Source organism: Lathyrus oleraceus, chromosome 5, assembly GCF_024323335.1.
Source record: "Lathyrus oleraceus cultivar Zhongwan6 chromosome 5, CAAS_Psat_ZW6_1.0, whole genome shotgun sequence".
NCBI classification, from domain to species: Eukaryota; Viridiplantae; Streptophyta; class Magnoliopsida; order Fabales; family Fabaceae; genus Lathyrus; species Lathyrus oleraceus.
Genome location: NC_066583.1, coordinates 73423722 through 73433968, shown reverse-complemented (window position 1 = coordinate 73433968; position 10247 = coordinate 73423722). Strand labels below are relative to the sequence as shown.

General features: G+C 43.1%; 1 non-coding gene across 1 annotated transcript; it reads left to right on the top strand.

Moving 5' to 3' along the window:
* Nucleotides 1–3721: 3721 nt before the first annotated feature.
* On the top strand, nt 3722–3828 carry LOC127088763 (small nucleolar RNA R71). The gene has a single exon (XR_007790581.1). It is a non-coding gene; the product is annotated as a small nucleolar RNA R71 (small nucleolar RNA).
* The last annotated feature ends 6419 nt before the right edge of the window (nt 3829–10247 follow it).

Sequence of the window (10247 nt, the reverse complement as noted above, 5' to 3'; positions counted from 1 at the left end):
AATAAAAACCGGCTTGTAGGATTTTAGAGCAGGTCTTGGATGTACTTGCGTGTCCACCATAAGGAGCGGAGTGACAGTGTTGGATTATATTTTCTACCTCTTCTTCGGGTATACACCGACGGAAAATACCATCGGGGCCTCTTTTAAAAAGTAAGGGGTCATCCCAGTAATAATGTTTATGTCATAGAAGAATCGTTTCTTCTGTTGGTAGGATAAGGTAGGTGGAACTATTCCGGCAGCTAAATAATTGACGAGGTCAGCGTACCACAGTGTAACAGATATGGCTAAGGTGGTTTCTACCTGTTTATCAGTGTTATTTTCTTCTAAAGTAGCTATAAGCTTATCGTACGAGAAATCATCGTTAATTGGTGTTCTTTCCAGTTCAAGGTTCTCAAGTCTAGAGAGGTGATCTGCTACTACGTTTTCAGTTCCTTTCTTGTCTTTGATTTCCAAATTGAACTCTTGTAGCAACAGGATCCACCTTAGGAGTCTAGGTTTAGCATCCTTTTTAGTTAAGAGGTATTTGATAGCAGCGTGGTCAGTGTAGATGATTATTTTGGCTCCGACCAAGTAAGAACGAAATTTATCTAGCGCAAATACTACTGCTAGAAGTTCTTTCTCGGTTGTGGCGTAATTCATTTGTGCTTCATCTAGAGTTCTACTTGCGTAATATATAACATGAAGCTTTTTATCCTTTCGTTGTCCTAAAACAGCACCTACAGCGCAATCACTGGCATCACACATTATTTCGAATGGTTCATTCCAATCTGGTGTCTGCATTATGGGTGCGGAGATCAGTGCTTGTTTAAGCATTTGAAATGCTTCTAAACATTTATTGTCGAATATGAATTCAACATCTTTCATCAATAATCCGGTCAACGGTTTAGTTATTTTAGAGATGTCTTTAATGAATCGTCGGTAAAAACCGGCATGTCCTAAGAAGCTTCGTACTTCTCTCACAGTTTTCGGGGGTTGAAGATTTTCGATTACCTCTATTTTGGCTTTGTCTACTTCAATTCCTCTGTTCGAGATGATGTGTCCTAAAACAATTCCTTCTTGTACCATAAAGTGGCATTTTTCCCAATTAAGTACTAGGTTTACTTTTACACATCGCTCTAGAACTTTCTCTAGGTTTTCAAGACATTCTTCAAAGCTTTGTCCGCATACGGAAAAGTCATCCATAAATACTTCCATGATGTTTTCTAGAAAATCGGCGAATATTGCCATCATGCATCTTTGGAAAGTTGCAGGAGCATTACACAAGCCAAACGGCATTCGTCTATAAGCGAAGGTACCAAAAGGGCACATGAACGTTGTCTTTTCTTGGTCATCAGGATGAATTGGTATTTGAAAGAAACCTGAGTAACCGTCTAGATAGCAGAAATGTGAATGTTTTGCTAATCGTTCTAACATCTGGTCAATGAATGGTAAAGGGGAATGATCTTTTCGGGTTGTTTTGTTTAGTTTCCTATAGTCAATGCACATTCTCCATCCCGATTCGATTCGTTTGGTTATAGTTTCTCCTTTTTCATTTTCAATGACTGTTATACCTCCTTTCTTTGGTACTACGTGTACGGGACTAACCCATTTGCTATCAGATATAGGATATATGATACCTGCCCCTAATAACTTGGTTATTTCCTTCTTCACTACCTCACTCAGGATCGGGTTTAGTCTTCTCTGGTGTTCCCTAGAAGTTTTACAGTCTTCTTCTAGCATGATGCGGTGCATACAAATAGAAGGACTTATTCCTTTAAGATCGGTGATGTTGTAACCTAGTGCGGTTGGATATTTTCTTAAGATATGCAGGAGTTTTTCGGTTTCGAGTCTTCCTAGGTCAGCATTAACTATCACTGGTCGTTCAAGCTCTAAGTCTAGGAATTCATATCTCAGATTCTTGGGAAGTGTTTTCAGGTCCAAGGTTGGTTTCTTAAGGCATTGCGTAGGGTCCGGTGTTATTGCTAAACATTGGTTAAGTTTGTCTTCTACAAGATAGTCAGATGATTTGTCTTTTTCTAACTCCGTTTCTTTTATGCATTCATCGATGATATCCATGAAGTAACATGTATCTTCTATTGCAGGTGCTTTCAAAAATTGGGAAAGAATGAACTCAATTTTCTCTTCTCCTACTTCGAAAGTGAGTCGTCCTCGTTTTACGTCTATGATTGCACCGGCAGTTGCTAAGAACGGTCTTCCCAGTATAATGGGTGTAACTTCATCTTCTCTAATATCCATAATTATAAAATCAGTTGGAATGTAGAATTGACCTATGCGCACTGGAATGTTTTCAAGAATTCCTACAGGGTATTTGACGGAACGATCTGCTAGTTGCACAGACATTTTAGTTGGTCTTAATTCTCCCATTTCAAGTCTCTTGCATATGGATAAAGGCATAACACTAATACCGGCTCCTAAATCACATAGGGCTTTGTCAATGACAAATTTTCCTATGTGACAGGGTATAGAGAAACTACCTGGGTCTTTAAGTTTAGGAGGCATATTCTGTATTATAGCGCTACATTCAGCAGTGAGTGTAACGGTTTCGCTATCTTCAAGTTTCCTTTTATTAGAAAGAATTTCTTTTAAAAACTTGGCATATGAGGGCATCTGCGTAATAGCTTCTGTAAACGGAATTGTGACGTTTAATTGTTTTAGTAGGTCGACAAATTTTTTTAATTGGCCCGCATCTTTGGTTTTGATAAGCCTTTGAGGGTAATGGATAGGTGGTTTATAAGGTGGTGGAGGTACATAAGGTTCCTTCTTTTCTACGGTTTCCTTATTACTCTCTTCCTTTTCCTTAGGTTCACTTTCTTCCTCAGTTGACTTTTTAGAGTTTTGGTTTTCTATCCTTGGGTCAGACGGTCCTTCCACTTCCGTTCTACTTCTCAGTATAATTGCATGAGCGTGGCTTCTTGGGTTAGGTTGGGGTTGGCCAGGAAATGTACCAGTTGGGGCAGCAGTAGGCGCTTGTTGTTGAGCTACTTGTGATATTTGCGCTTCCAGCATTTTGTTATGAGTAGCCAGGGCATCTACTTTACTTGCTAGTTGTTTGATTTGTTCACCAGTGTGTACATTCTGGTTTAAGAAATCTTTATTGGTTTGCTGTTGAGAAGCTATAAAGTTTTCCATCATGATTTCCAAGTTGGATTTCCTAGGGGCGTTATTGTTAGATGTAGATGGGGTCGGCTTCTGATATCCCGGAGGTATAGCTGGGGCTTGATTTGGAGATTGTCCAGGTGCGTATAGATCATTATTACTCTTATATGAAAAATTGGGATGATTCTTCCAATTTGAGTTATAGGTGTGCGAGTAGGGGCTTCCTTGAGCATAGTTTACTTGCTCCGCTTGGATTCCTGTTAGGAGTTGACAATCTGCAGGAGTGTGACCTTGGATTCCACAGACTTCGCAATTATGAGTTATAGCAACTACGGTGGCTGGAGGTGATACATTTAAACTTTCAATTTTCTGGACCAGAGCATCCACTTTTGCATTAACATGATCAAGGTTACTTATCTCGTACATGCCAGTTTTCGTTTGAGGTTTTTCCACCATTGTTCGTTCGGTTCCCCATTGATAGTGGTTTTGAGCCATGCTTTGGATAAGTTGGTAAGCGTCAGCATCAGGTTTGTTCATTAGTGCACCACCTGCGGCGGCATCTATTGTTAACCTCGTGTTGTACAGGAGACCATTATAGAATGTATGAATTACTAACCAGTCTTCTAAACCATGGTGTGGACAAAGTCTCATCATGTCTTTGTATCTTTCCCATGCTTCGAAAAGAGACTCGTTATCTTTCTGTTTAAATCCATTTATTTGGGCTCTTAACATAACTGTTTTGCTTGGCGGAAAATATCGAGCAAGAAAAACTTTCTTCAACTCGTTCCATGTGGTGACTGAGTTGGAAGGAAGAGATTGAAGCCATCTTCTAGCGCTATCTCTTAGTGAGAAAGGAAAAAGACGAAGTCGAATTGCCTCTGAAGTGACACCATTAGCTTTAACAGTATCAGCGTATTGGACAAATACGGATAAATGAAGATTAGGATCCTCGGTAGGATTTCCAGAGAATTGGTTCTGTTGCACTGCCTGCAACAGTGAAGGTTTGAGTTCAAAGTTGTTTGCTTCGATTGCGGGTGGAGCAATACTTGAATGCGGTTCATCTTGCGATGGAGCGGCGTAATCTCTAAGAGCACGAGCAGGTTCTTCCATCTCGGGTATCGAAGGGAAAATATTTTTGAAATCAGGAAGTTCTACAGGAGGGAGATTGTTTGCAGCACGATATTCCCGAATTCGTCGTAAGACTCGGAGATATAGTTCGATATCGTTGATTCGTAAGTAGAACGGCTCGCCTTGTGAGCGAGTGCGTGGCATACTGTCGCAACCTGAAAAATACAGTGCGCGAAAAAACAACCGGCGAAAGAGAAAGACAGAAGAGTCGCCACCGTGCGTTATTCATCCCAATGGAGGGAAAGGAAACGCTCGAAGTAAACTTGAAAAAAGGAAAGGACAAGACGGGGTCTCGCAACCAAATCTTGGGTTCAGGAGTCGGTTATGTGAAGGGAAGGTATTAGCACCCCTACGCATCCGTAGTACTCTACGGGATCCACTTTTGTGGTTTTTGTCTAAAGGGTATGGGTTTACCTAATGTGTTTATTTACTAAAAGATTAAGAGAAATGACTCGCGCGGATGTCGCATCCACTGCATACGTATCTCATCTGAAATATGAGAATCAGAGTCTTCGTAGCTCGGCTGACCTATGGGTTGGGGGATGTGTGCTCGCTAAGACATCGCGTCTTATGCCTACGTATCTCATCTGGAATGAGAATCAGAGCAAGCCGTAGTTCGGCTAACTACGGGGTCATGAAATGGGTTTTGGATGAACGACGTTACTACGCAATCTACCGGATGCTCGACCTTTGGAGACTTACTCACCTGTAGTAGAAGGAGTTAACGTGTTGCTTTGGGTTTTAGGGTTTGGGATGCTCAAGGGCAAAAAGGCAGTCCTTGACGAAGGAACCGCGTTACACGTGGCGATACGAATACAAAACACAAAACAAGTATCTCAAAGTAAAATGCCACCAAGGGGCTCAAACATTGCCTCCTATCGAGGTCTTCCAGCTAAGAAAGCGATAAAGTACGAGAAAGGGAAAAAATTACCACACGGATAAAGATCCGAAGCTATAGCAGTTAAAGGAGCAAGAAACCCTGAAATCTCTCCAGCTGGACCGTCAAAGGAAATCAGTCAACACGAATAATCAGAATAAAACTCCAGGGGGTATCCCACAAATAAAGTGGGAAACCACGCGAGTGTCTCTGCGAAAGCCATGTGAGCCCTCACAAAACTCGACAAAGGGTTAGAGCAGTAGGATGAAATCAAGAGAAAACAATGCCATGGAAACACAAGACAGGTTAGAACAAAGAGATCAAAAAAACGAATACTGTCACGTTCGCGACTGCTTCGCCTAGTGAAGGCTTAGCGAAGCTTCGCAACAGGCTCGCCTAGCGAAGCGGCTAGCGAGGGCCTGCGGGTTTTGGATTTTTCGTTGATACCTGCACGATGTTAAGGACTCCAAACCCTATGGAATTCGACTCAGAAACGAAATTATTAAAACATTCGATGCATTGTTCATATATTTATACACAAATATAAACCCGTGGGCAACACCTGATGTTACCTCATACATTCATAATATTCAAATTCAAGGCGTAACGTAGTAGGAACAAAGGCATACCTGATGAGAGAGATTGATCGAACGGCACGACTGGATTTGTAAAGCTCTGTTAGGTTTGCGTGAGGCGGAGGCAAAAGAGCGTGTGAATCGGAGTGAACTCCTCAAAGCTGCCTGAAGGTTGCTGCAGAGTAATTCCTAGGTCTCCTTCTCTCAAGATCTTTCTCCCGTGGTTCTCCCAGTGTAACTCCCAGTGTCCTTCCTCTACTGAAACTTCAGTATTTATAGACTGATTTCGTGGGTAATGGGCTTGGAATGAGGTTAGCTGAGGCCCAAAGCTTTCTGATATTTTCTGAAATGCGCGCCCTTCGCCTAGCGAAGGATCTGCTCGCCTAGCGAGCATGACAGTGTTCTTCGCTAGGCGAAGCATATGCTCGCCTAGCGAGCATGACAACTCATCAGCCGATTCTTGCTTCTTCAAGTCTGGCAATTTGCACGGTGAATAGGCCCCAATTAGACCTGTTGGTAGTACCTCAAGTCTATTCCTTGCGTTGACTGACCGTCTAAGTAGAACCCACAAAGTGTCCTGGATGATGTTCGAGCTTCTTGGAGCTAATTCTGATTGACGCGATGCAATATGGCACGAAATGCTAAATGACCTAAAAAGTGAATGCATGAATGAGGAGGGAAAATTTTGGGGTGTTACAGCTGCCCCTATTCAATCAACTGGAGACCCGGAAAAAAGATGGCAGCTGCTTTCGTACTTTCGAGGTATCAAGGGATTGAATACAATAAAAGCCCAAAAATTTGCACTGAAGTGAAGTGAAGTAACAATGCCTTGAAAGAAGAATCCGTCTGATACGGTGAGAGTCAGTCTGAATACCGAAAAAGAATACTAACCTGGATACCAAAATAAATGGTAACACAGAAATAACCATTGCCTGAATGCCGCTCATCAGTCTGAATACTGGAGATGACTTCGATCTGAAGATCGGGAAAACTGGCCTGAATGCCACTTCGGTCTGAATACTTGAACATTGGCCTGAATGCCACTTCGGTCTGGATACCGGGAAAACTGGCCTGAATGCCATAAGTTGCGTTGACCTGATCGTCGGAAACTTCTTCGATCTGAATATCGGAAAACTGGCCTGAACGCCACTTCGATCTGGATACCGGAACATTGGCCTGAATGCCACTTCGGTCTGAACATCGGAAAACTGGCCTGAATGCCACTTCGATCTGAATATCGGAACACTGGCCTGAACGCCACAAGTTGCATCGACCTGATCGTCGGAAACTTCTTCGATCTGAACATCGGACAACTGGCCTGAACGCCACTTCGGTCTGGATACCGGAACATTGGCCTGAATGCCACTTCGGTCTGAACACCGAAAAACTGGCCTGAATGCCACTTCGATCTGAATATCGGAACACTCATGCCTGTCAGTATCGGCAGAGATAGAGAATGATGGTAGAGGCGGCGCATGGGCCAATGACACTTGCTGGGGATAACAAAAGTAAGTCAAGAACAATCTTCAGTCTGAGTATTGGAAACACCTTCTAGCTTACCGCTTGGGATACCGAGAATGTTTTATGCTTACCATGCGTATGTTTGAATTTTTCAATGGCGTAATGCTCCATGAAAATGGAAATGCTACGCGATTTGGAAGGATGCAATGCAATATGATTCTACATGCAGGGATGCGAAATGCTGGGTAGAATGCCAAGCCGAGGCAAGGGGATCCGCTGGGGAAATGATTACCATCCTCTGGGCTCTGGCCAGGCTGCTGGAGATACACACCACAATGAAATCTATGGGGAGATGACTAGCCATGCGGTGCTCTGGCCATACCGAGACTCTGATCAGGGAAAGAATGGCATTGGAAGCCTGCTACTGAGGAAAGCTACAATGATTCTGGAAACCACGATTTGCGAGAGATGACTCAGCAGGGGGAGCAAACACTGATACGGTACCGAGGTTCTGCTTCAAGGAAAGAAACCATGGATCTGGCATTGGGATTATCGATCTGGCATCGAACTCCAAGGAGTAGCCACTTCTGCTGGGAAGATACAGTCTGGCACTGTCAACTCCGATGGGGATATATAGTCTGGCACTGTCAACTCTACTGGGGAGTGTATGTCCTGAAACAACCGCTTGAGGAAGTACAATAGTGAGAACCTGTTGGGGATTGAGGAATCCAACGCTCTGATCAGCTCTGCAGGGATAAGACACCGAATTTGTCTGTTGGTGACTTCACTGGGGAAGATCTTCACGATCATCCGCAGGGGATTTTAAGGAAATGCCCCGAGGGTATCTGTTCTGAATAGACGATCCAAAGCACTTAAAATTTACAGCAATTTTAAATGTTTATTAAGCATGTACCTGTAAAGCCCTTATGTGTCATGATGCAATGTTTATCAAAAATTCGGACGTCATTTTTGCAAACAAAACAGTAAAATGAAAATGAAAACAGAGATATACTGAATAACATGATTTTATTGATTGAATGGCCTCTGAATAGGCATTTACATTAGGAAGCAATCCCTAGAAAGAGGTAATCGCACAAAAGATAAAAACATAAATTAATCTAATGGCAATATGAAATGGATTTCTATTGGGTTCCAATTCTGCTATGACTTGCTCGTCTTCAAGATCCTCCAGATGATCAGTCTTCTGAAAAGGTGATTGGACTGTTTCCTACCTTTCGAAAATTTCCAGTCATCGACACGAGATGAGATTCAGAACTACTCAGAACGCAGTCATTCGCTTAGTCCCTAACTTTTGCCTGGATCGCCCTTTTCGGGTTTTCAATCCACCGGGATACCCATTTTTGCCTAAGTTGCCTTTTCAGGTTTTCAACTTACCGGGTGTACGATCTTTTCATTTTTAATCCCTAATTTTTGCCCGAACCTTTTCATTTTCTTGGTTCGTCGGGATGCCCATTTTTGCATGGACTATTCTTTTTACTGTCCAGCGGGTCTATTTTATGCGAAGTATTTTTTAACTGCGTCTGAGTTCACAGGGGAAGTGAAGTTTTCACCATCCATAGTTGCAAGCATTAAGGCCCCACCATCAAAAACCTTGGTGACAATATACGGTCCATCATAGTTAGGAGTCCACTTGCCCCTGTGATCTGTCTGAGGAGGAAGGATCTTTTTCAAAACTAGATCTCCAACTTGGAAACAACGAGGACGCACTTTCTGATCAAAGGCTCTCTTCATCCGACTCTGATACAACTGCCCACGACAAATGGCTGCCATTCGCTTCTCTTCGATAAGACTCAACTCATTGAACCTTGTCCGAATCCATTCAGCTTCGTCTAGCTTGACATCCAACAAGACTCTTAGAGAAGGAATCTCCACTTCAACAGGTAGGACTGCTTCCATACCATACACAAGGGAGTAAGGGGTTGCCCCGGTCGATGTACGTACTGAAGTGCGGTACCCATGCAAGGCGAAATGTAGCATCTCATGCCAATCTCTATACGTGACGACCATCTTCTGCACATTCTTCTTTATGTTCTTATTTGCCGCCTCAACAGCGCCGTTCATCTTAGGGCGGTAAGGGGAAGATTGTGATGCTGAATGTTGAAGTTCTGACACAACTCCTTCATCATTTTGTTGTTGAGATTAGAACCATTATCAGTAATGATTCTTTCGGGAATCCCATAGCGACAAATGATTTCTTTCTTGATGAAACGAGCAACCACATGTCTGGTGACATTCGCGAACGACGCTGCCTCGACCCACTTGGTGAAATAGTCGATGGCAACAAGGATGAAGCGATGCCCATTGGAAGCAGTCGGCTCAATCTTTCCAATCATGTCAATGCCCCACATGGAAAACGGCCACGGCGAAGACATCACATTCAGAGGATTTGGCGGTACATGCACCTTATCAGCATAAATCTGGCATTTATGGCACTTCCGAGCATATTTGAAGCAATCTGATTCCATGGTCATCCAGTAATAACCCGCTCTCAACAATTTCTTAGCCATTGCATGTCCGCCGGCATGAGTACCGAAGGAACCTTCATGAACTTCCTGCATTAACATGTCCGCCTCGTGTCTGTCCACGCATCTGAGCAAAACCATGTTGAAGTTCCTCTTATACAACACATTGTCTTTGTTCAAGAAGAAACTGCCTGCCAATCTTCTCAAAGTCTTTCTGTCGTTGTTGTATGCCCCTGCAGGGTACTCTTGATTCTTAAGAAAGCACTTGATTTCGTGATACCAGGGCTTATCATCGACTACCAGTTCAACAGCAAACACATATGCGACCCTGTCAAGGTGCATCACATCGATCCTGGGAGCATGGTTCCAACGAATTACCTTGATCATGGAGGATAGAGTAGCAAGTGCGTCTGCCATCTGGTTCTCATCACGAGGTATATGATACAATTTTACTGTTGTGAAGAAAGTCAACAGTCTTCTCGTGTAATCTCTGTAGGGGACCAGAGTGGGTTGAAGAGTATTCCAATCACCATTTACTTGATTGATCACCAGAGCTGAATCTCCGAAGATGTCCAGAGTCTTGATCCTCAGATCAATGGCTTGCTCAATACCCAAAATACAGGCCTC